The sequence below is a fragment of the Hippocampus zosterae genome, chromosome 14 (genome assembly GCF_025434085.1).
Source record: "Hippocampus zosterae strain Florida chromosome 14, ASM2543408v3, whole genome shotgun sequence".
NCBI classification, from domain to species: domain Eukaryota; kingdom Metazoa; phylum Chordata; class Actinopteri; order Syngnathiformes; family Syngnathidae; genus Hippocampus; species Hippocampus zosterae.
The window spans coordinates 7,482,956-7,507,583 of record NC_067464.1 but is presented as its reverse complement, the minus strand read 5'-3'; the positions used below and the strand labels follow the sequence as shown (position 1 = coordinate 7,507,583).

The following is a 24,628-nucleotide window of genomic DNA, read 5'->3' as shown; positions in this document are numbered from 1 at the left end:
CTCAATGCTATCTTGGTTGACACTTCATTAGCTGTTAAAAAAAAAAAATCAATGCACTTTTTTGCTTTTCCTGGCAGCTATTGGAAGCCGGCTGTGTCGTTTACCTCGCGCCGTTCCGGTCCCACATTATAACACTGAAAATATGCTTCGGGAGAAGCTGAGTTTGATACGTGGTTTAACAAGAAGATGAAGAAAACGTTGATTTTTCTCACAATGGAGAAATTCGCAAAAGGACCAAAACGGATGAGTCTTAAGGAGATCAGCATGACAATTATTATAGCACTGTTTTCAAGTTCCAGTCTACCTGAGTTAACGCTCAGGTATGCCTGACTTTAACTCTCTTACCGACTTTAAAATGTGCATTTTTAACCTTGTCATGCAACCTGTAACCTGATAACATGGTAAACTGTCCACTGTAGTCACCGCTGTCCCTCAAAGGGTTAAAATTGTGTCCATCCTAGCCAACTAAATCACGTTGCTAAAACGGTTGTCAACATGATGCCGTGCAGTTCTCAGTGTTGTGGTCCTCAAAGGCGGTCCTTAGCCTCGAGGACCGGCTCGAGGACCGAAAGTCGGTTCTTGATCCTTGGCCTCGGACTCTGAGTCAAGTCCTCGGGTCAGAGGACCGCAAAAATCATGAAGAAATCAAACAAACTCCTTCCAGGGTAAACCCATATTGTTGGATTTATCGAGCGCTTTAAGAGGGACGGGGCTGTCACTGATGGGTGACAGTTAGCGCAACGTATAAAGAGCGGCATCACAGTTGGTTTCAATCACGGTCAGTTACCGTGTGCGATCGGCACTTGAAATAGCGTAAAAAGTCTTTCTGTAACAATGGTGTCTTTTATCGAACTGCCAGTTCTACGCGATTGCAGAGTACAACCACACCACTATACGCCCAGTTCAACTCATACACAACAACATCTGTTGGAAGATAGCAGCAAAGAAAAGCCACTGACGAGAACATGTGCTTCGTAAAGACTTGGCGTCAATGTCATCTCGAGGAGCATCTTTTGGGATTTCCCCCCAAGTGTATTGGCTTTTTCTGGAATTTCGCACGGTTCCAAACACGCCGATAAAAGTTACAAAGGCACGCTTGATTGCAGTCATCTTTTGGAGTCACGCATCTTTTTGAACAGCGTTAACATCTTGGTTGGGCCAAATGTGTTTTGAATCGTTGTATTTGTTCCTCTTCATCATCCTGAGGGGCTTGGAGACATTTGTTTAAAAAAAAAAAAAGGTCTGTTCCCTTACAGTGGAATCTAAGAGCTTGACTAGTGATTCCAGTGCAGTCTGTATTTTGAAATCAATTTTCTCCCAAAGTAAGAGTGGAAAATTGGCATTACACTTGCCCTTCTGTGGTGTTCTCCAAAGAGCACACACAAAATTCCAAACACGCCAAGTTCATCCTCATGCCTCACAAAATTTACTGACGTCTCATCCGCGGGCACCGGTTCCGCTTTTACTGCGACAACAACAGTTTTTCATGATCTCGACATTTGTTTTACAGCACAGCTCGAATGTGCGACACTTTGATTTTATTTAACAACCCGTTGCTCCATTTTTCACAGTGCCCGCCCAATATTGGCTGTCTACTGACCTGCTCTGCTATTTCCTGCTGTTGTGTGCTCAGTGATTTAACTGCGACTGGAAATTGAACGGGAGCAAAATTCCGGCGTCTCGCCTCAAGTTGAAAGATGGTAACGGTTTTTGCTTTGCAAAAACAGTTGTGTGAAGAATCCAACAGTCAAGAGATACACACCCTTGTTCCAGTCACTACATGTTCCCAGCTCTCCAGCGCTCCCCTGACAGCCTGCCAAGCTGCCGCGCCGCCTCCTATGCTCCGAGACATGGGAGTGGATGGCCAGCCATGTGTAAACGCAGAGTGAGAAGGGGGTGAGGAGGTGAAAGAGGATGGGAGGCAAGGACTAAGGAAGCAAATAAGAGGAGAGAGAAAGTGTGTGAAGCGTTGAGGTGAAACGTGGTTATCTTTTTGTCACTTGTGTGGGGTGACGGCGATGCTGAAGGCAGGCCAGGGGGTTTCTGGCAGCAGCATGTTTTCCACTCACATTGAGTTAACTATTCCTCTGTCTTTTTATGCTCATTTGCCTTCGCTTGACTTTCCAAAAGGGAAAAGTTGTCCAATACTAAGTGTCCCTCCCACTCGTGTCCGGCTTGCCCTTCTCTGAGTGTTAGGTCGGGAATGATTGACAAGCCACAGCTGGAGAGGCCAGCTAACCTACTCGCTCTCTTCTCTTTCCCGTTATGTCTCTCTCATACCTCACTGAAACACAGGCACACGCACGTACCTTGGCACACCAACATGCATAAAGCGCACCGAGGCACGTTCTGCCAGTTTCACACTGGATGCTCCGTCAAAGCATGCGAGTTTCTCTCTCCAGTATGTGTCCTGACTGGCTCAGACACACCGCTGTGTTTTATTTTGGAATCCCAGACAGGCCAGCAGGCAGCCCACGGTAATGTCATCCAGCAGGGTTACATTCAGCCTCCACATTCGCTCACGCTGGGGGGAGTGAATGAGGGGTGAAAAGAGTGGAAAGTATAGAGTAATGACACGATGACATCGTCTCCCACTACATTTCTCAAACGGGAATAACTGCCGTCTGACATGATTCTTTGGTCCATTTCTATGGAGGCGGGACATGCGAGAGGGAGCGGGAATTGGGCCGACACGGAGACAAAATGTGCCCTGGATGCTGCCGCCTATTCTTAGAAGGTGCAGCAGCGCCGAAGGCCGCAGCAGCTCCAGGCCACTGCCGCCGCGAACGCGTCGCTTGTCCGAGAATAGGAGCGCTAATCTGAAGCCACTTTCACATGGAGAGGAATTCTCTCTGTCACACCGCAGAAACAATTTCAACATGCCAACCGGAGTCCCTTACGGTTTGGATATTTGTAATTGCGGCTCACATTTTCATGTAATGTCATCATTTGGATTTGGCTTCCTTCGCTTTGCTTTAATGCAACTGATTTCACCCCACACTTTCTCGTGGACATCAAGTCACCACGCACTTTATTTTTTTTCTCCAAAAACTATTGGTCCGAATATAAGACGCTGTTTTTTGCATTGAAATAAGACTGAAAAAGTGTGCGTCGTCTAATATTCGGGGTCTAGACATCATACCCATTCACGACGCTAGATGGCGCCAGATATCATTGAAGCAAATGCTGAACTTGACTCCCCAGGCCAAAGTGAGCCCATGTCACGAAGAATAAAAATAAAAATAGTGGTAGAACGAAGAAGAAAAATAACAAATAGCAATTGGAAAGAAAAGAGAAGAAAATAATAGAAGAGATAACGTAGCGACAATCTGGAGATAAGTGGGTCGAAGATCGGCCAGGTTAACCGGCAGCTGAGGAGAAGTTATGATGTAATTTACGTTTCAAAAACCAGAAGCCATTCATTCACGAATGCGATTGTACTTTAGTTTACATATTGAAATGTAAAAATTCAGATATTAAGATTTGAATGAGGCAAAACAACATGCTTTTTCTTCCAAATATATTATTATAATCATTTGTTTCAGATGTACTGTCATTATTTTCTGTATAAAAAATTATTTGGTGTTCAAAAAGTATTTTTTCAAACTTGAGTCTTGAAAAAGAGGGGGTCGTCTTATAATCAGGGCCGTCTTATATTTGGGCCAATCCGGTATTCTAATGTTTAACAATATTTTGGAGGGTTTCAAGATTGTACTTAAGCCTTTCATGCACCCTGTAACCGGATAACATGATAAGCTGTCCACTGTAGTACCCGCCGTTTCCTTGAAAGGGTTAACGAGACGCCTCCAAATTGGAAAACTTACTTGCTAACTTCGCTCACATCTTAAACCTAGCATCACAAACAGGCAATCTGTTTTTTGTTGTTTTTTTTTAATCACCACATGCGCCGCTATTATGACACTGCCAGTCAGAAGAACGAGCTTCATCGAAAATGCAGACAGTCTCGTTTCACGCTTGTACGTCGGCCCGTTTTTTTCTGCTCTTCATAAATCATTGACCTCAGACACAGTTTCATGTGAACATTTTTTTCCATCTTCTTCAAGAGTGGTGAACACGTGTTTATTACATGGGTGTACCATGTGTACCCCCACGGCTTGGTATGATAGCTGCGCCGGAAGCAGAAATGATCTGAGGTGAAAACTGTCTGCCACGCCATTAGCTTCCCTTTTTAAGAGTTCACATGACTGGAGTCCAATTAGAGTCGGCGGCAGTTCGGCTCCACAGTTGCATCTTTCAGGAAGAACATGATATGAGTCAGGTTTGAATTGAAGTCAAGTTGAAAAGAAACCAGCCATTAGTTGGGCCTTTAGACTGTGTTGACTCTGGAGGCCTCCCTGCACTAACCCCGCGAATGACATTGCGATCCCGTGGAGCAGAGACACACGAAAAGAAAATATCCCAGTGGGGGAGCTGGGCAATATTTTCTTTTCTGAAGGCTTTTAGTTGCATCTTGACGGCGAGACATGGTTCTACCTACTGGGAGCTCTTCTGCCCAGTGCCAGTTGTTAGAGCAAGCTGGTAACACAAGGCTGAGCAGCAGTAGCAGGGAGACATGGGAGGTCATGCTTTTTACTCATCTACTTTGGACAGGCCAGCCGGTGAGAATGGTAGCTAAGTGTAATACGTGTGTGTGGGTGTGTGTGTGTGTGTGTGTGCGCTTTTACATTAGTGCAGCCCCAGTGTGTGACAGACTTCATGATTTGAGACTGAGGGGAAATGGAGAGGGATGAACTTGGTTAAGAAAACACTAGTTTCCACTGGCGCCTCTCCACCCGCTACGGGGGACGAGGGAGGAAGAAGGGGGGTGGGGAATAAGGGCTTTCAGACTGACGAGGGAAATAAATGTCCCCGGATTAGAGTCTTTTTAAAAAGTTATAATTTTAAAAAAAATCCTTTGTTAAAGGGTTTGTGTCCTCTGACAAGGAGTGTTTCTACTTTGTACCTGTTGGATAACGTATTTGGAAGACGGGATGAACGAAAACGACCCCAGGAGAGAGAGGAGTTATTCTGGATGTGCAGCTGCATGCAGACACGCGCGCCAACGCGCTGTGTAGTTCACTGACTGATAAAATCTTGCATGAGCATTCTATGATAAATAGATTACGGTACACCGTTAAAAAAAAATGCTGTGTTGAATTTACTCCGTTTTATTTCACCAAGTGGTTCCAGTAAATATTTGATTGTTCACTTTTTTGGTGCACTTTTTGCCTTCCTTAAATGTAAAAAGTATGACTCCACATCTCATTTGCCTGTACTGTACTTGATATGTAGATTTCATATTCAGCTAAAAGGCTTCTGGCTCTCTCCGCTTTTCTTTTATGAATAGTGACTTTCTCTCATTACGATATTAATTTTTAAAATTGCAGTTCAAATGGTTTTAAATGTTATTTGGCCAGTTTGAGCAGAAGATTGGAAACATCAATTTTATATTCATTAATCGTTAGGACATGAGAAGGATCCATTAGTAAATCACTTGGTGCGTCTGTGCGCGCGCGTGTGTGTGTGTGTGTGTGTGTACAAACGGGAGTAATTGAAGCGCAGTGACAGCTTTCCTCCACTCACACTTTGTCCAGTTTTTTCCCATTTCGGGTACAGCGTGGAACTAGAACATAAAACAGAAGAGAAAAACAAGTTCCATCTCTGTCTTTTTATTTGTCTCTCGACTGTGTTTTGTGACCTCTCCTTCACTCCTTCCTCTCCCTCCCTCTTTCCCTTGCCTTCAGTGCTCCATTGAGTTTATTTTTATGTCTGATCCTGGCATGCCTGGTGTCCCAACACATTGTCTGAGATGACTGAGAGAGCCCGGCTAATGAATGTCGATGGGGTAGGATGGTAGGAAGGAGCTATTTAGAGGAGGAACTCGGCTGCCATCAGCATGGCTCCCTCTGGCTGCTCGGAGGCTGAAATTACATCTAACTTTGAAGTTAGGGGCAGCAACAGGACTAGCTTTGCGTGTGTGTGTGTGTGTGTGCATGCGCACTACGTGGGAGGTTTATTATGCATGATCCACACTGTGATGAGTCCTGATGGCACTATATAGTGCTGCTATTAATCTGCCGGTGTAAAATGTATGTGTGCACTTTTAACTCCTTCACACGTGCACGCACACACACACACGAATATCTATGCTGAAATGCGTTCACACACAGATACCACACTCACGACCCAGTTCACAGCTGGATTCCAGTTTCACGCCGAGCCTTTTAAAGATTAAGATAAAGGTTTTGGGGGGGGTTTTTTCTTCACTTTCTCGCTCTCATTATCTTTGAGAAGGTTTAGCTGGCTGCATACTGTGCTCACAGGCAAAACGCGAGTGAAATTACACACACATACACATGCGTGTACAACGTTGCACAGATTGGAGATAGTTGTGTCGGGCTTGTTTGAGTTGCTAATACGAGACGGAGTTTTGGGATTATTTTCATGGCCGTTTGTTTCAGTGAGCCCTCGGAGAGAGGCGAAGTGGAATCGGATAGATGGCTGGATTCATATCGCAGTGTATCTTGAGGTGCAGTGTGCAAAGTTGTGATTAAAAAAAAAAAAGACAACGTCAAGGCCATTATTCCATCATTGGTGTATTGAAAGAAGGAAAAAAATCGATGGTATGTCACTACCTGCGTCACTGTGTTGGCGTCATGTGCCGTTTAGTTACGATGGTAATGCGCACGTGCCAAGGTCACGTGAAATAGGTGCCGATGTACTTAAAAGCGGGGGTGCTTACCAGTCGGCAAATTTTGTTGACCGTTACGCCGTGTCTTGATGGGAGGAAGAAAAAGGAGGGAGGAAGAGGACGTGCTTGATGGAGGAGACAGAGAAGAGGGTCCAAAATCTGGAGGGCTTTTCTCCCAGTGGCATTGAGCCCTGCCTTGATGACTCTCCAGTCCGTTTCGGCGTGTTCCCGACCTGCCAGACTGATTACAAACAGTGCTTGGCACTCGAGCTACTAACTGTCCAGCGGGACCAAAATGGCGCTTGAGTAACATTTGCTTTGGTCACACTGAGTCACACACTCATACAGTTAAGTGTGGTCACACGCATTCTCACACATGGTCGGAGTCAGTGATGTCACCGATGGCCCCATTCTTGCGGTCTCATCGCTCTTTTGGAGGTGTGCGGCCATCTGCTCGACTTGGCTAAACGATAAATCCAAGCACGCTTCAAACACACACACACACACACACACTGAAACTCTGAGATACAATTCTGTTGCCTGCTGTCGTAGTCATCAACGTCTCGCATGCCACGCTCCACGCATAAAATAGCGAACAGCCGCGACAGGAAGTACACAACGCGCCAATCGATCAACCGCCGATTGTGATGGGCTGATTTTTGTGGAAGTACTGCATGTGATGCGTTATCGGCTTTGTTCGTCCCACTGACTGGGGGGGGCGGGGTGGGGGGGTGAACGTTTGGGAGTGTTTGCGAAGGGAATGTTGCTCTTGCGTCAGGGTTCGATTGAGGTCTCAAACATTCTCCAGACGTTCGCCGATGACCTGTCGCCGCTTCTACCTGGGCAAAATACTGATTCACATAATTGATGATATGATACAGACCAAAGCAGTATTGAATCATGATTCTTTTTTTCTCGATTTGAACCAATGTCCCAAATACAGCGATGGAAATATAAAATTTTGGGGGGGAAAAAATCGGAATAATCAACTGCTAAAAAAAAATAATTAAAAAATAAAGGGATTGATTAAGAAAATATTTCTACTAGCGGCTCTACAATAGAAATTTCTGTTGAATCCATGCCGGTACTAGATGATCACACTCATGGAATTTCTCTAACAGGTCAAAATGAAGAATGATTTTCTTTATAAAGGCAGACTTAACTCATAAAAAAAAAAAAAAACTGGGCCAGTGATCAGAAAGACTTATTGACCGCCCTCAAAAGTCTCCACTCCTAAAACCAAAGAATTCAAAGATGTCTAAATTCTGTTTCATCAAGTGAACATCCCTTCGTCGAATTGTTCTATTGTCATATTTTACTTTCACGAGTCATATGCTGATGCATATTTTGAAACGTGCCGTCACGATTGTTTTGACAGGAAACATATTTCGACAATTTACAAACACGAAGCTTTCATACCCTCATCGGGCTTCATTTGCTTGTTGTTATTTTGCGTAGCATTTGTCCTACTAGTAACCTCATCACAGTTTATTGGTGGAGGGCGGGCGGAGGGGACCAGACATCAGGATGAAAACCCCCCCAGAACAAGCCGTCTCTGAATTGAGTTACAACTGATTTGATTTGTTGTCTCTGAAGTGTTTCTGCGTCTTCACATTTTCATTCCTGATTCTCGTCCTCCGTCGTACTCATACATTTAGGATGGAAGGGTTTGTTTGTTTTTCCATCCTCTCAAATGGACATTTGGATCCTGTTGTAGCAGGTTCATTCCGAGGGTTTTTTTCGCTGGAAGCAGAGCCAATGGAGCCTTTTCAATACGAGCTTTGCACTTGACGTGATTTGGGCAAGCATGTTTTGAGAATGCACAAAAATCAAAGCGCAACTTCTGGACCGTGCATACACATGGTTGGAGGAGTTGTTTGCTGATAGCACAATAGTAGCTCCAAATCTGCTCTTAGTGTATTATTTTGTTCCGAAAATGTGGGCTTATTATAAGATTGCGTCCAGGTTCGACTTTGCCTGACTCATTCATGAAGAGATGCTTAAATGAGACCGACGTGAAAGTCCTCACTTCACCTTTTGGGGACAGATTGAGACTCCAAGCCAGGCAGGCCACAAAACAAATGCATCGAGAGTCGAAGCTCGCAACTCAGAATTTCCGTTTATTTTCCAAACCTCCACTTGTGACGACCGCGGCTCTCTCCCAGTCCTTTTCTCGCCGTAGTTGGATTCTTGCATGAGAAAGCAGGAGCTTTCATGCTGAATTTGCACTTGTCGTGGGTTGGTTAAAATTATGTGCAAATCAAATTCACCTTGAAGTGTCCTTCTCTCTCTCCTCTTTTTTTTTTTTTTTTTTTTAAACCTGTACTTTGAAAACACTGCAGCACTCAGTTCAAAGCAAGAACACCCGCACGTGTGTGTGTGTGTTTGCAGTCTATGGTTTGCGTAGAAGGAGAAAGACCTGATGCTTTACTCCTCTACCACCCCATCCCCCCCACCTCCACCTCCATCCATTCCCATCAAAGAGGAGCTTGGCTTAGAGGAGCACTTGTCCTTCCACCATCAAGCCCCTCATCAATGAAAAGCAACATGGGCCCGCGATGAGGGAAGGCAAGGTCAGCAGCAGAAAGGGAACCAAGGAGACGGAAGAAGTCCTTCTTGGAGAAGGACAAAAATGTATTCTGACGCAGAGGGCATGTGCCCGAGGTGAGGACGTGTCGGCGAGACAAAGGAGTTCTCATTTGGGTTTGGTGACCTTTGACATCCTTCCCAGGACAGGAGGAATTGCTGGAGAAGGGAAAGAACGGACATCCTTTTTTTTTTTTTTTTTTTTTTTTAATTATCAAAGCCCGATTCTCTTCGAGGGGGGGTTTTAATGTGGAAACAAACGTGAGGGAGCGATGGAGCAGATGTACATGTGTGACATTCGTGGATGTGTTATATTTTATGTTTGGCTTTTTATTCAGATTGACTTGCGATGCAATAGTTGAGTGCGTAATGTTCAATCGAAACGTCTGTAAGCAAAAATCACGACACCTCCCGGTAGTCATGTTGGTGCTTGAAAATGAAGAGAAACTTTGGTATGATACATTTACACACACATAATACAAGTAATACACATCATGATGAAAACCGGGCGGAAAAAAAAGATTCAAAAGTAAAAATATGCATAACCAAATGATTTTTGCGAAAATCTTTTTGCACAGGGCGTCCCTCTAAAATTCAGGAAAGTATTGAACAATCATTTCATTGATGAGAATGCTTTGGAAGGCGAGAAAGACATGTCTGTGGTGTTGGCTTTGGTTTTTACACAGAAACAAACACAATTTTTTTTTTTAACCCGATAAACTATGGAACTTGTCGCAAATTACTTTTTTTTTAAATTTCTTTGAGTTTGGAGTCATTTGAGTGATAGTGACATAATTAACTCTTTAATGCACCGATCATTTTTTTTCATTTTTTTTTCGCCCTCATTCTTCGTCGTCCACCAATTTAACCCTTTCAGGGACAGTGGTTACGACAGTGGACGGCTTGTTATCAGGTAATCACGGGTGCTTCAGCACCCCTAAAATGGGCTAAATTGGCTTACGGCTCAGATCAAGGCAAAATATGTTTGCTTTTTTGGGTCTGTTGAGATGTTTCTTCTTTTCGGGTCATTTTTATGTCAGAGCGTTTTGCTTGCTCCAAGCATTTCTTTTTTGGAAAAGATTATATAAGCTCTTAATGAGATTTTATTTATTTTAAGCAATGCAAGCAATGATGGCGGTAATTGTTCACTCCGATTGGCTGAATCTCACCCCTTTGCTCATGACATGTTTTTTTTTAATAGGACCTGAATGAAGATTGTTTTAGGATACGCTGTGACGTACTGACGAGTCTATTTTGTGCAGGAACATTCACAAACGATTTACAATTTCTCCCTGCTATCATTAGATAATGCTAACGTTGCTGTCATAATGATCGGTGTCTTGACTGATGTAAATGAGTGTTATTGCAAAGCCCCCCCATACGCGACACACATCATTAGCGTGAAGCAATGAAAAGGCCAGACACAAATTCATCTGCAATGTGATGTGATTTGAATTTATTTGAGTCAAATATGGGAGGAAGATTAACGCAGCAGTGGGGAAATAATCGCACCTATGATTGGAAAAGGGATTATAGATCCGGATCCTGCTTTAATGTCTGCAGGACAGCACAGGACATTGCGCAAACATCAGGCTGTCGCGAAACTTTCTGCCTTTAGTTTCTCACTCAAAGAGGAGTTTTACTAAAAGATTTCCATTTTTTGAGAAAAAAAAATCTGCTTTTTAAAACTGACTCATACTTTTGTTGATCATGACATTGCACAAGTGTACAGTGGTACATCTACTTACGAACGTGTCTCCATCCGAAATTTTCAAGTTACGAAACGCCTCAGCTGGAAATTATTGCCTCTTGTTAACGAAAGAAATGTCAAGATGTGAAGGATAAAAATATCGCGTGGGCTGCTAGTCGCAGCTCCGAGTTTCCTGAGCGCCGCATACTTATAGCTGCTCTGCCATTGGCTATTACCGAGCATCTTCCTGGCATCCCATTGGCTAAGAGGGCTACCATATGTGTCTATGTGTGTAGATAGATAGATGTCTGTCTATGGAGCGTCCTCGTCATTCGACCCTTTACGTAAATGTGAATCACCCAGAAAAAGATTTCACCAGTCGGGCGGTCGCTCACTATGCTGATGTATGCTTTGGACATTTTCGAAGGATCGTCAAAAGCCGACAAAAGCAAACGCCCTTGGATCAGTTCTTTACAAAACAGGCAAAAACCACTTCTGAGAGAGAACATGAACTAAAGAGGGCAAAAAAACCATGAGGATGTAATTAAAAATTAAATAATTGTTATTCTTTTCTCGGTTCTTAGTTTTTTTTTTAATATTATGCACAATTCTCATATATTGTGGAATCATCTAATTGTAACATGGATTTGTTACATATTTTGATGCAATTTGATGCTTTAGGAAACATTCATGTCTGAGTCTTGAGGGGGGGGGGGTTGGAACGGATTAGGGCATTTACATGGAAACGCGTCTCCACTTACAAAATTTAACTAGTGAAGAAAATTCCTCCAGAACACATTAATTTCATAAGTAGAGGTACCACTGTGCTTCATTTCATGGTGACCGTGTGATCAAAGTTCAATCAAGACACGAGTTTAGTTTTGCGTACGGTGTAGTTAAACCTCCGTCTCTGTCTGCATCTTTGTGTGCCGTCTTCCAAACGACACAAGCCCGCATCCACCCTCCATCGCGTCCTCCTGCAGAAACGCCATACCCTGGGGACGCCAGCAGCGGCGGCGGCGGCGGTAGAAAACGTCCAAATGCGACAACGTAAACAAACAGGCAGGCAGACAGCTCTCTGTCTCTCCTTGTGAAGTGATAATGTGTTCCCTTCACTGTTTTTGTTCTCATGCTAATGAAGTGGACCGCATTGGTAATCACTTTCAGAACCTCCGCCAGGGAAAAGGAGAAACGGCAAAAACAAAGCCTCAAACGAACGAATCCTGGGCTCTTGTTTGTGAGTTTGCGAGTGCGGTAGGGAAATAGCTTGCCCTTGCTCTTGAGAGAAAAAAACAAAAACACAAAGGCTGGATGTGTTTATACTTCGTAAGATGGTTTTCCAGTTTCATAGCGATGCCGTTGCTTAGCTAGCTATCCTCAATGGATGCGGGGCCAGATAACCTGTCGGTGTGTTTAGGAAAATACATTGCATTAGCTGTTGTACTTTTTTAAGTCTTTTTGAATGTTCTGAAAGTTGGAGAGCTTACATTTGTGTCGGCGGGGTTACGATCAGGTGTTCTTTCAAAACTTGACTCGGTCTCACAGTCAGTGCTGGACAGATACTGTCCAAACAAGCTCACTTTAGCTTGTTTACATGTTTTCAAGTTCGGAAAGCAAGGCAGCTGCGTATGGCTTTGGTCTAAATGCTTTATGCTGTTTAAATATACTATATATTCTTGTGCGGTTGATTTTTGGTCTGTTTGTGTGTGTGTGTGTGTGAATGCTGCCAGTGCAATGATGCGGCGCAAGCTATCGATTGTCCTGGGCCATTATGAACCGCCAACAAGACGCGTACGCACACATTTACAATTGTCTGTGGCAGATTTTGTCCACTCACCTAAAAGATGCCGAGAGAGAGAGAGAGACTTGGGCGGCCAGGTGATCGAATGGTTAGTGCGTCGACCTCACAGTGAAGGGGTACCGGGTTCGATTCCAGCTCTGGCCTTCCTGTTTTGCGTTTGCATGCTCTCCCCGTGCCTGCGTGGGTTTTCCCCGGGTACTCGGGTTGAATAAAATTGTCCCGAGGTGTGAGTGTGAGCGCAGATAGTTGTTCGTCTCTGTGTGCCCTGCAATTGGCTGGCAACTGGTTCTACTTCTGCTCGAAGACAGCTTGGATAGGCACCAGCACACCCCGCGACCCTAGTGAGGATAAACCGGATCAGAAAATGGTGGGTGGATGGATGGATGTGTGTATGGATGTGTATGTATATAATATATATATATATATATATATACACACACAATCGTGAAACAACCCTCAGAAATGTCCCCTTGTACTTTTGCCTTGAGTTCCAGCGAAGAACCCGTTAACGAGCAAATTGTCAGTGGTTAGTGCAACAACGATCAAGGCTTTCATGAATGTTTCTCCCTTCTTCTCAAGCGCATTAAAAGTTTGCGATGGCTGGAGAATCACATTCCACACATTCCACTCCTTTACTTCATCTCTCGCCGACACACAAACATACACACGCGCCCGCTGTGCCACCGGTGTGATGTTCGTGTCCCAAAGGTAATTAGACGGAGGCTGTTGCATGACTGAGCTACAGAAGCTCGACTACCTGGAGCAACTGTGTCTTACCTGAATGGAGGGAACATCCCTTTTTTCTGTACGCGTGTGAATCTTTATTAAGTGTGTTTGACATGCTTTGTTGTGTGACTGCCATCACCTGCCTGCACGCGTTTCTTTCGACATCGCTGTGATCTTATTGATAAACCTGAACAACGGGGGCATATATAATCAGCGTTGTGGGGATGTGCTGTCTTCAAAAAGAAAAAAAAACAAACACGCACAGATTTGCATACAGGCGGAGGCCGAGACGCAACGTTCGACGTGCGGATTGCGGAGGAGCTAACATGACAAGACCGTTATCTGCTATGCTCTTTATGAATATCACTAGATGGTCTTTAGGATAGATGGCAAGCTTTGATGATGGTTGTGTCACTGCAGTGACATTTTGTCAGTTACGCGCGCGCACACGCTCAATGCAGCGCTGCATAATACACGAAGATCAAACGCGAGCACAATCACCAAACGCGGGGATTTTCGTGCAAGCTGTCGCCAGCTTTCTCACGTGTTTTGGGGGAGAAAAGTGTGCGCGCCGCTGCCTGTGATTCGTTCAAACACGCACGCGCACCCTTTCCAGCTCTGCGTTGTGTATTAGCGGGTGCTGTGTGCTGTGTTCAGCCGACTGAGTTTGGCTCGTTTATCCTCTTCCTGTTTGTGTTTTCTCTTATTCTCGAATATGTTGGAAGAGACTCGCCAATTGGAGGCTAAAATTGAGCCCCTTCTGACTTTGTGGTTCTTTCCGGTGGGTCTTTGTCATCACATACCAAACTGATTTCACTTCCTCTGGTGTCACTATGCTACTTAACCACCAACCAATTCTATCTTTTTTTTTTTTTTTTTTTTTACATGGACAGATTTATTTGTACAGGGGTGGGTGTCTCCCATTCATGTTTTTTTTTTAAATTGACTTATTTCATGTGATTTTCAGGAAGAATGCTAAATTGGAATACATATAGGTAGTTTCTTTGTCATTGTTTTGGGGGAAATTAATATGAGTGGTCATGGGATCGGTGATTATTCAAGTCCTTACATTTTCTAAACGATCACTTCTATATTCAAAAAATAAAATAAAATTCACAGCATCCCATAGCTGGTGAGCTATTTTTAGAAAAAGGCCGGTGGGCTACTCATGTGCTCCTTGGAGGCTACCACGGGCACTATGTTGACCCCTTCTCCAAACACAACTCTTAATCAATTATTTAATGAATCAGGTCCAAGACCGGTGACCTCTAACCTCACAAATGTTCCTCTGGATGATTCGAACAAGATTCCCACCGACTAGTTCCAACAACGACCAAATCACACCAGTAAAGTGAACGTTTCTTTCTTCCTTCCTTCCTTCCTTCTGTCCTTCCTCTGCTCAGTTTGCAGGCACACATGCCATAAATGGAGTGAACATCCACAGGAAAAGAAAGGAGATATAAAAAAAACAAAAAAAGAGGCAAAACTGCCAGGTTGTTTGCTCCCACCTGTCTCGATTTGCAAGAAGAAACAAAAGCATGAGAGGAAAAAGATGTGCAGACGCCTGGGAAGACATGAAAAAGAGAACAGAAACAATAGCAAGAGGGGAAGGGAGGAAGAGATCAGATTTGCGTGCAGCCCCAAAAGGCACGTTGCCGTTTGAAGCCCAAAGTGCTGGAACAAGCGGCGGCATCGACTTCATAGAAATTAGGTCTTCGGGTAAAGAGGCTCCGTGGAGGAAGATGTTGGGAGATTGTGAATGCTGGAAAGGAAGGCTCAGTGCGCATGAGACAACCACACACACACACACACACACACACACACACACTCACATTTCCTGCCATAACGAAAGGATTTCGTTATGTCAACAGGAAGAACGTTTTCCCATCAATTTGATGACATTCTCAACCAGCTGATGTGTCTTATGCTCTTTCCATAATAGTTTTAAAAGACAGAAGGGTCAAATAAAATGGGGGAAAAAATGCGCCTTGACAAAAAATATTCAAGCAAAGTTTTATTTACCCTTGGGCGTGCTTTACAACATCCCACAAATTTCCAAAGTGGGAATGGGAATTCGGGTGATTCGTGGGACTAACTGCAGGAATTAACAGGATGAAACTGGACCGTTGCAAAATTGGAAGAAAAAGCAGTCCGCGGAATCCGGTTTAAGACATCCAGATGTAATGGAAATGCAGTTGACATTCCACTATGAGTCTTACACATTTCAGTCCCATCCACGTAGGACTTGAAAAGTACACACTGAGAATCTTGCCTGCTTACTTATTGTTTATTATTGTTGGTGGTGTTTAAAGTGGTGAAGCCTGAAATGACGTGGCGTATTATCTTGAGGCTCCTTTCACGGCTCAGAAAGGTGCCTGAAAAAGAAATGTTGAATTGCTTTTACTAGCTAGTTTTAGCGATTGTACAATTTGAAGTGATTTTGTCATTCTATTTTATATACCCGGTCACCGTTTTTGTAATTGCATCCTTGAAATGGATACTTTCTGCGACTAAAACGCAAGATCCACAAATGGGAATCTTGCACCCCAGGGTGTGCTCTCAATCTTGTTCCAACATTCCTGTATATATATACACACACACTCCCCATGCCTGTGTGGGTTTTCTCCAGGTACTCCGGTTTCCTCCCGCATTCCATGCATCACAAGTTAATGGAACACTCGAAAATGTCGCAGGGTGTCATTGTGAGTGTGAATGGTTATGTTTGTTTACGTGTGCCGTGACATTGGCTGGCAACCAGTTCAGGGTGTACCCCGCCGACTCCCCAAAGACGGCTGCGATAAGCTTCCAGCACGTCCCGCGACCCTTGTGAGGATAAGCGGCTCGGATAATGGACGGATGGATGTCTGCTTTCAGTTTCTTTCACTCTAGATTAACTTTCTCTCACTTCATAGCTCCAAAGCACGTGTCCTTGCACTTAAAGAAGTGTTGGGACTAAGCACTGAGAGTAAAGCAGAAAAATAGAAAAAAAAGGGGGCATCACAAGGGAGAAAAGACAAGAATGAGTGACGAGAGAATAAAACGGAAAAGCCACTGGAAGAAGTAAGTGAGGGGAATTATTAAAATGTCCTTAGGCGGGATAAAAGCACCAAATCATTTTCCAACACAACATTCGTGAGCTGAGCAGGGCTTTTCAAATGTGAAGACCTAGTACTGCTGGTTTTTACCTTCCCAAAAGGTAAATGCACAGGTGATGTTTGGTGTGTTTAAAAAAAAAAAAAAAAAAAAAGAGAGAGAAAAAAATTCAAACAACCAGCGACTGTACTTTCATCTCACTCTTTCTTTAATGCGGCTGTGTGATCTCAACTCTGGAGGATTTCATGTTCCCGTTCCCCTTTCCTGCTTTGCTTTTCTTTCGGCCCGCCACCGTGTGCATGTGAGCCTCGTGTGCGAGTGTGTGTTACATGTCTGACGAAGAGCAGCAGCTACGCAAATGCGCCGATAGGAATTCAAAGAAGCCAAACACATCCACAATGTGACAGCAGGGACACGTTCACCCTGGGAGATTGAGAAAGGACACGCTGATGCATCCTTGAAAGACTCGCTTTCGCACTCTTACACGAGACTCACATAGAACGACGAGTCGGGAGAACGTGTTTCATGTGCGTCTGTTTTTTTTGGTAACACTTATAAGGGAGTGTATATATTAAAATGACAAAATTGTTCACCCAGCGGTGAGTCTTCACTGCCATTGCCCCCAACATGCACCCACACTTCCATCTGTGCTCATAAGTTCTCATCCCATTTTCTAAAGGAATCAAGACATTTGTTTAGCTGTTAATGGGAACGTATTTTCTGCACTATAAGGCACTTCGGAGTATAAGGCGCACATTCAATGAGTGGCCTATTTTAAAACCTTTCATATGTAGGGCGCACCGCATTATAGGGCGCCCAATAGTGTCCCCATTGTGGGACAAATAAAGGATATCTTATCTTATCTTAGAATAGAAGCCACAATAGTGGTTGCAGTTGCGTTATGCATCCACTAGGGGGAGAGACGGTAAAGGAATACGATAAAATACAATACAGCTTTTTTTTGTATCGAACGTTCAGAACCGCTGCAGCTGTAACAAAGCGCTTTAAAGAACCTTTAAAATACTACTTCCAAAAAAATCTGAATATTGATCCATATTTAAGGCGCATCGTATTATGAGGGCGCACTCTGGGCTTTTGAGAAAAACGAATGCTCTTAGGTGCTGCTTAAATAGCGAGAAAATATGGTAAACTATTTCGGAAGGCATTTCAGAAAAGCGCAATCATATCAATAATGAAAATTAATGAGTCATATATCCCCCAAAATTACAGACTTTCAAATATTGTGCCAGGGTATGTTATCTGACGAGGATAACTGTACAAACATAGATGCTCATCCAGACACATACTCTCTACATGCTTGCATACCAATCCAATCTTTTGGTAGATTGAGCTCATTTCAAAGTGACTAGCAAAAGAAAGTGAGAGCTGGATATGTGAAGGAGTCCCGCACGACTATGTGCCTTGATGTTCTTTCCTGCCTGTCCCTCTGAAGGTCCATATCAGGCCTTGTTCTAGAACCGTGCATGCCCACTCAACTCTGACACAGAATATGCCCCACGCGCACACACTGCAGAGTGCAACCGCACATTATTCATACGAAATGACTAAATGCCTGCGTCTCTGCTCTTCAGTGGTTGAATGGAGCTGAGATGTGACATCGAGAAGGGATTGTAAGGCTGTGCGAGTGGCTGTAAGGGACTTCCGTGGGCTCTGCTTTTGAGATCATGTGTCAGCCGTGAATTCAAAAGTGTTTTGTTTGAGAGGTGAACTTGCTCACGCGTAAAAGGGAAGGGGACCTTACTTGATGTCGGAAAGAGCTTTCGTTACAGAAAAAAAAGACAAAAATAAAATATATGATGTAATTTGTGAGCTGAATTTCTTCATTTTGTGGCCTCAGCTCAAAAAGATCATTTTAGGTGATGTCGAATAATGTTCTACAATATACAATTTAATCGCTGCACGACGACAACCATTAACGGCTCGAAATTATGACAATAATTAACAAAACATGCATATTGTCCGATTGTGTAATTGCTATTCCCAATATTTTTGCTCAGAGAGTGAATGGAAATAAATGGATGCTCAAGCATTCATGCTTTCATAAATCGTAATTCTTGGTCAAATGGAAATTCCTTTTGGAATATGTGATTTGTCATTACAACATATGTTAATGCAAACAATTTAAAATCCCAGCAGACTTGAAGGCACCACTGTAGGAAATCACGAGCCGTTTCATTTCTTTAACTCCCTGCACCAGTGACCTTGCCTTCTGAGCCATCCCCTGCTGAGATGTCTTGCCCTAAAGCCCTGTGCACCCAAAATCAATAAGCTAATGGAAAATGCAAGTCCGTAGCTCTGTGTAACGATTCTTGTGTGTCAGTTCCGGGGGCATTCACCTTTCCAAGCAAGCACCACAACCGTTTGGTTATTGCTTTCCGGTAAAAGCAGGATTTGGGACGACTTAGCTGACTACAGCAGTACCTCTACTCACGAATGGCTCTTTATACGAAATGTTCAAGTTACGAAACTCAACGGGAAAATAGTGCCTCTTGTTACGAAAGAAATTTTAAGATACAAAAGGGAAAAAATACAGTATGGGCCACTACTCATAGCTCCGAGTTTCCTGAACGCATCACACTTACAGCTGCTCTGCCATTGGCCATTACCGAACATCATCCTGTTCGGCATCATCCCATTGACTAAGAGGGACCTCTACCGTATGTGTCTATGCAGGGTCCTCGTCATTCGCCCTTCGGGCCATGAGGTGTTTCGATTGTTTTACGTAAATGTGAATCACCCAGAAATCTGTCGGACGATCGCTCACTATGCTGATGTTTGCCTTGGACATTTTTGAAGGATTGTTGACAAAAGCTGACAAAAGCAAGCGTCCTTTGTTCAGTTCTACACAAAACACCAGGCAGAAATCACTTCTGAGAGAGAACATGAACTAAAGAGGGCAAAAAGCAACGAGGATGCATCTTTCTTCTTTTCTTTGTTTTTTTTGTCATTCTTTGTTTTTGTTTTTTTTACATTATGCACAACTCTCATTTGTTGCACAATAATCGCATTGTAACATATATTTGTTACATATTTGGATGCCTTTTTATGCTTTAGAAAACATTTATGTCTTAATTTTTGGGGGGCGGGGGGTGACCTGGAACGGATTAGGGCATTTACATGAAAAACGCGCCTCTACTTACAAAATGTTTCACTTCAGAAATTTCTTCCAGAACACATTTCGTAAGTAGAGGTTACCACGGTATTCCCATTGCTTTCAAGTCCTTTTGGCCACAGTGGAGTGTGAAAAGAGCAGCTAGATAACCGTAGCATCGCTGCGGTGGAACACGGCTGCTGCTCCTTATTCAGACGCAGTCACATACTCGGAGAGCGGGGAGTCAGCATGTTCTCGTGGTCTGGGAAATGTGTGATGTGGTAGTCTGCCGTGGAATTGCGCGCAAGGTCCCCCATCTCCAGAAAATCCTCACACACACACACACACGCACCTTTAAATGATTTATTGCAACCAATTAGATGTTGGCCGTGTTCAACATTCTACTTTTGGGATTGGTTCTCGCGGAGATTTTTGTGCCCGACTCAACGCTTGCTTCATCCCCCTCCGGCCACGGGAAACTTGGTTTTTCCGTCCCTCGTGTGCAAGGAGGGCTCCTTGGACGACTGAGAGCCTGTCACAGTTACACATATTAGATTAGAGGAGCGTTGAAACCAAATTGCCCTCTCCTCCTGCTCCACTTCCAACCCCATCCTCATCGTCCTCTCCTCTGACTCCTCTGCTTTTCCCATCGGGGCTTTGTGTCATCGTCCTCTGCTGCGTTTTTAAACCTTCCAGTCTTCATTTTATTCCCTCGTAACTTTGTTTCCGCTGCCTTTTTGCCATATATTGTGAGTCCAGGGACCAATGCAAGTGAAAGCTCAGTGTTGTGTTGTTGGTGGTGTTTTGGGGCCATAGCTGCGTCTTGTATTTTGACTCTTGCTAATTGTCTCCCAAAAATGATTTGACTCATGGTCACATGTCAAAGCCAAAAGTTAAAAAGAATTTCAGATTGAACAGATTTGTTCATTTGGCTCGAGAAGTTTTCCTGTTTGTTGGGTTTCAGCCGCCCGTGAAAGCTAAAAGCTGATGGACTGAACCTATAATCAAATTTGAAGCACGCTTGGAGTCAGAGGTAAATTGGAACGGAATAGTCGAGGAACAAATGGTCAATTACCACCATGTTTCTCTTATTCTGACAGAAAATATCGAAGGTGTCATTTCCCTTCTTCGGTTTCCCAATCATTTGTTTCCTCTCGGGTCAGTTTAAATCGACGCGTCTTTCATGATTTAGACCAGTCAACATTGTTGTGTGAAAAGGAGAAAACAGAATTTGAAGCGTCAAAAGAAAGTTTCCCTCCGATGGGGACAACCAGGCCGGCAGCCGTTTTCGAGGCCCAGAGACTAACCAACAGTAGAGGAAGGCTTCAGTGTCCCCCCCCTCCGCCCCATACTGTGCTCCATTGATCAAAAGATGAAATGAGTCCGAAAGAGGCGAGAGAATTTCGTATGAGAGGCCTAATTATGGGCGCCCTGATCATTTGCATCAAAAATAATGAAAGTCTTGGACAGACTCCCAAATCTCTCTTGAGCATTTGCAAGCACCCCCCTCCTCCCACCCCCACCTCACATGCTCATCTTTCTCTCTCTAGGCTGCTCTCTTTCTCCCTTATTTACGGTTAATTTCAAAAGAGGCCGACGCCACCACCTCACGTCGCCCGCGGAAGATGTCAATACATCATTTCGTAGCGAACACCTCGCCACGAAGTCATATTTCAGCATTTATCTCCGGCTGAAGTATGAAAAGTGAACCGCTCGGATGTCCTTTGCTGGCCTAATGGACCTAGAAATCATTCAGCCATGAACATTATGCTAATACTTGCAAACCTCGCACCCCTGCCTCCTATTGTGAGTGTCTGTCACTCTATTTAGCCCGATAAACAAGCCTGATTTTCAATTATCGCTATTCAAATGAGCCCTGCGGCAGTATTTGCTTAGAGGCGTCCAAATTGGGGGTGCGTGCGGTCACTGGATTCACTCGCATTTAAAGGACCGGAAGCTTTGTTTTGTTTTGCTCTTTCTCGACGTGTGGTTCCAAACGATATGGACAGAAAACAAGCCATTAAATGTAAACAAAAGGGGGGGGGGGGGGTTGAGTATGATGTTGCAGCTGAAACAACTCTATATTCATTCATCTTGACCTCAGAGGACACTGCTATTGGACCTTGGGGAGTGGATCTCTTTTCATGGATCTCTGTTTGGGTTTAGGTCAGCAATCGGGACGTGAAATCCTTCTGATCGTGTCAACGTGGACGTTGCTTTGTGTGCGTCTGCTAAATCAGTCCGATTTGGGCCCAACTAAGCAGTCTGTAGTCCGTCCGCTGATTTACGAGTAGGTGCGTTCTAATTCATGCGGAGAGATCTTGAAAATCAAACGTAATCCTTAATCTCTCTTTTTGAAACCGGCCCAACAGAAAGAGTCTCGCCGCAACTGATATACTGCTTATTGATCAGATGCCGTTACTCCGAGTCAATCACGGAGGCACAATGTGACCTAAAGTAAGATAAGAGGACAGCGCGATTCATCTTCCTTTCTCTTGCTTTCTTCTTCTCATTCCTCGAAGCCGTTCTCCTCTCCGCTCCCCTGCCCCCACCCCCCTCCACCGCCCCCGCTCCGCTTTCTGTCCTCTGTTTATGAATTCCCCTCGCTTGGCACCGAGGCCGGTGGACAAGTTTTTAGTATGCGGGCTCTCTCAAGGACAGAGCCTTGTTAGAAAGCCCTATTGAGCTGTGCGGCGATGGCTCGCCCTAGCGCGGCGCCGTAGTCAGTCCTGCCTCCCTCTCTCCCACCCTCATTAATGATGTATTAGTTTATTAGACGTTGGATATTGGGCCGGGGACCCTGTGACGGACTTCATCACACCGGAGCTGTGTGGAGAGGAAATAGCGGCGGGAGGAATGGAGCAAGCTCAGATGCATACAGATGTTCTGAGACCCCCCCATTCCCCCCTCACACACACATCTAGCACACCATACATATCGGTAAACGTGCATTAACGCCACATGCGCTCGTCTGTGTCAGCATTCATGAACACGAACTACTTACTATGGAGTGATTTAGTTGGAGTGCCCGGATTAGCGACTGGGCTCGTGTTTGGCGTAATGGCGGTGCGAGCGGTAAACAATGACACGCATGCAGATAGGTTGTGGTGAGTTCCCATCATGCCGCTGGGCACTCTTTGGACATTTGTAACGCAAAGAATGCAACGTTGAAGCAAGGAAGGGTAGCTCTCGCCTCCTTTCTGATTATTTTCTCATCTTCCAACTTGAGTTTGTCAATTTCCGTCTCATCTGTTCCCGCACGGATGATTTTTGTATACCGACTTGTCATTGCTGAAGTGCTGAATAGCTCCGTTTGGCTTTGAGGCGCGTTACAAGTGTATTTGTGCACAGACGCACACGCGCACGTGCTTGCGGTGCAGCTCCAGGAGCACACACATTCACGTTAGCGCAGCCTCAGCTCTCTGGCAACAAAGTAGACCTTGAATGCCAGCCAGCCCATCACATCCAACCTTTTTTCTTCTCCGCTCTCTCTCTTTCTCTCTCTCACACACACACACATTAGCGTATGTTTTTTCTTGGTTGCACTATCCTCGCTACACTCCTGCTCTCCCTCATGGGAAGGTGGGGGGGAAGAAAAAGTCAAATTTTCAGTCCTAAATGGGAAGTTCTGCACTCGCAGTTTGGCTTTGACCTTCATCTTGGTGACAAAAAAAGAGAGAAGCACTGACTTACTTTGTATTTATGTGTACGTGCGGACAGGCGTGCACGTGTATCCAAATACTGCTGAGGGACATCCTGCAGTAAGGACGAAGGCCCAAAAATATGAGTCATTGTTAGAAACACATAAAAAATGACATTAAAAAAAAACTTCTATACATTCTAATCACTTATTTTCACCTCGGGATGTAGCAAAATATCTAGCAAGGCATTTCATACCGTGCTCGTAACTTGCTTTTAAGCGGCACGACCTTCTGAGTGCTCTATGTAGTACTTGAGTAGTATATTACTTGGATTATTCCCAGTGCATTGGAAAAAGTTTTAGTTTCATTTACTCATTTTTATTTCATCAAAGGGTTGCTCAAAATAAAATCACATCGATCCAGACACTCTCTTAAGTAGATTCATATTTTTTAAAAAATTCCAAAACAGCTTTGACTATTTGCCGATAATCCGAATAATAACTCCGCTTGTATGATGGTCGTAGAACTCTTTATTTTGCGACCGCTCACCTTAACTGACAGAAGGATCACTTCACCTCACTCTCCAAAACCCGTGCTATCTTTCCCCCTCCTCTAGGCAACACTGCCCCCTAGCAGTGTAATAATTACTAAAAATAAAACAACATTTGCCACAACGATGAGTGGTCTCGACAATGTTGTTGGCTTCCTCCATTAAGCTGTAGTTTGGTTCTGTCCTAGTTGCAAAATCATTTTGGTAGTCCACGCCGAAATCTGTGTCGCACAGAGCCAGCAGAGAAATTTGAACACTTTTAAAAACATTGGCGACACGAAAATCTGTTTGCCACCATTAAAATTGTTGACCAACCTCCTGCGAACGTCTTTACGACCTTGAACCAACCCTGACTTTGGCAAACGCTTCCCCGGCCGGCTCAGTGAGATACGGGCTTTAACAGAACACAAGTCAAACTTGTTGGATTAGTGACTAATCCACCTGTGGATTGTTGGTTGTGACCAAACAGGGCAAATCTAAACTCATCCCAGTCTTGCCATCAAGCACTAACTTGCTTTGTGTACAAGGACAAAGTCATGCAGGAACAGGAACCTTCCCCAAATCATTTCCGCTAAGATGGACTAGGGAGGGTCATCCGATGTCAAATTGATAAAGAAATGTGTCATCCATGTTGCCTAGTAACTTGCTCGGACTACTTTTGTTTTTCTTCTTGGGTGGCCTTCTGCAAGTTCCAAAGTGTCTGCTCAACCGGCTATCAGTCTCCTCTCTTCTCCGCTC

At 44.2% G+C, this 24,628-nt stretch overlaps 1 protein-coding gene and 2 long non-coding RNA genes across 3 annotated transcripts in view; 2 read left to right on the top strand and 1 right to left on the bottom strand.

Annotated features, from left to right (window-relative positions):
- Window positions 1-24,628, bottom strand: part of LOC127614978 (uncharacterized) — a 289,388-nt gene that overhangs the window by 169,589 nt on the left and 95,171 nt on the right. The gene's annotated exons all lie outside the window — the stretch shown is intronic.
- arid1b (AT rich interactive domain 1B (SWI1-like)) overlaps window positions 1-24,628 on the top strand; it is a 156,856-nt gene that overhangs the window by 65,684 nt on the left and 66,544 nt on the right. The window lies entirely within an intron of this gene.
- On the top strand, window positions 3,059-7,657 carry LOC127614979 (uncharacterized). Its single transcript, XR_007966770.1, has 2 exons — window positions 3,059-3,110; window positions 3,546-7,657. It is a non-coding gene; the product is annotated as an uncharacterized LOC127614979 (long non-coding RNA).